Below are 2,500 nucleotides of genomic sequence, written 5' to 3'. Positions count from 1 at the left end.
GGCATTGGCATCGCCTTGCCTTCCATTGGCATTTGTTGCCCCTGCCTTGGCCTTGGTTGCCGCTGCCTTGCCCTTGCCTTGCTCGGCATCGGCATTTGTTGCCCCTGCCTTGCCCTTGCTTGGCCTTGCCCGGCCTCGTCTTTCCCTTTCCTGGCACTGCCCTCGTTGTGGCTTGCCTGGCCTTGCTTGCTTGACACTGCCCTTGCTTGTCCTTGCCTTGTGCTTTGGCTTGCCTGGCCTTGCTGCCTTGCCTTGCTCGGCATGGCACTTGCTCGGCCTTGCTCGGCATGGCACTTGCTCGGCCTTGCTCGGCATGGCACTTGCTCGGCCTTGCTCGGCATGGCACTTGCTCGGCATGGCACTTGCTTGGCCTTGAAAGGCATGGCACTTGCTCGGCATGGCACTTGCTCGGCCTTGAAAGGCATACCATATGCCTTGGCGAGGCTAATATCCCTGCCTGGCGAGGCTAATTTGCCTGCAGGAATGAAGGCTGAATGGGCTAGCGAGGCTAGTATTCCTGCCTGGCGAGGCTAATATCCATGCAGGAATGCAGGCTGAATTGGCTAGCGAGGCTAATATCCCTGCCTAGCGAGGCTAATATGCCCGCAGGAATGCAGGCAGAATGGGCTAGCGAGGCTAATATCCCTGCCTAGCGAGGCTAATATGCCCGCAGGAATGCAGGCAGAATGGGCTAGCGAGGCTAATATCCCTGCCTAGCGAGGCTAATATGCCCGCAGGAATGCAGGCAGAATGGGCTAGCGAGGCTAATATCCATGCCTAGCGAGGCTAATATCCCTGCCTGGCGAGGCTAATCTCCCTGCCTGGCGAGGCTAATCTCCCCGCCTGGCGAGGCTAATAGCGTGTGAGACAACACACAGACAACACGGAGACAACACACGGACAACACGGAGACAACACGCCTGGCGAGGCTAATTCCCCTGCCTGGCGAGGCTAATTCCCCTGCCTGGCGAGGCTAATATGGCTGCACGCTAGCATGCCAACGAATGCCAAACCTCGAAAACTCAATTTTATTTCAAATATCCCCCTGCATTTTATGTTGCAAACCTATAGGGGACGATTTTTAGGACATTTTAAGATTGACATATCGTCATTTGGTCGAGTTTTCAGTTTATTTTGATTTTCTACATCTCAAAAACGAGAAATATCATATCAAATCGAAAACTCATCCAAATGACCTGAAATCAACTTCTAAATTTCTCTAAAATCATTGCTTACAGTTCTGAACCATAAAAGATATACACTTTTACAAGTGAAACGGAGTTGGAAATTTCCAAAGCCAAGAACGCGACATGGCCTTGCCTAGAGTGCAAATGCCATGTCAAGGCCGCATTCTGTTCAACTTTGCCCGCACTATAATTTGACCATAAATAAGTCTCTATTTTAAGGAAATTTTGCAAGTGGTAGCAGTCCGAAACATCAAGCGGTTTGTCATTTTCGATTTTCGACATTCTGCCCCTTTTGGAAAATAAAAACAAATACTTCTGGGTCGAAATTAAATCTGGCCTTTTTCCACAAGGTGCCTGACATTATTCTGAGTGTCCCTGCAAAAAATCTCGATTTTATACCAAATGTACAATTAGTTATGGCGTTTGCCCCTCCTCGGAAATCCCATGTTTCCCCCTGCCCTTCCCAGTTTTCTCCAATATGCTCTATAGGGGAGTAGTGGTTCTCTGCAAAATGACCCCCTTGCAGAGACCGCCTCCCCTGCCCCCAGTAGTCCCTACCCCTTCCCCCAATTGCTTATATACGACATTTGCTGCCTCGAATGTCCCTAACAAACAATTATAAGCAATTGAAAACGGATTTAAGATGGATTTAGGAGGTGTTCTTCGCCCAGCTGGGGGGGTGATGAACACCACGAAGGGGGGGTCATGTGGGATCGGTGTTGCCTCTAGTCCACTGAAACGATGTCAGTAACCGCTCAGATCAATCAAAGGGAGGGATAGGAGCCCGTCGGTATCGAGAAATTGTGCTTCGGCACTTGATTTGCGACATAAACAAATGCTGTGAGGGGAGGAAGGTGTCGGTGTCGATGAACTCAGATCAATGCGCGAGTAATAAGCAGGCCGGGGGACTGGGCGTGATGCAAAGTGCTTTGGCATTCGATTTGTGAAAAGCGAGGGCGGCGATGGGGGGAAGGTGCCGGTGTCGGAACCCACTAGTACGCGCAAGTAGATGTATTTCGAAAGCGCCGAGCGGGGGGAAGGTGCCGGTATCGATGAACCCTCTTCAATGCTTGCAGTAATAAGCAGATCGGGTGTCGGGGGCGATGCAAAGCTCTTGGAAGCTCCGTTTGTGAAAAGCGAGCGCGGCGAGCGGGGGGAAGAGATGCCGGTGGCCGAAATATACTCACCTCAATGCTCGAGTAGTAGCAAATCGGGTGCCGCGGCGCAATGCAGAGTGCTTCGGCACTCGATTTGCGACATAAACAAATGCGGCGAGGGGAGGAAGGTGTCGGTGTCGATGAACTCAGTTCAAT

Source organism: Argentina anserina, unplaced genomic scaffold (assembly GCF_933775445.1).
Source record: "Argentina anserina unplaced genomic scaffold, drPotAnse1.1, whole genome shotgun sequence".
NCBI classification, from domain to species: Eukaryota; Viridiplantae; Streptophyta; class Magnoliopsida; order Rosales; family Rosaceae; genus Argentina; species Argentina anserina.
Note: the sequence above shows the minus strand (reverse complement) of the source record.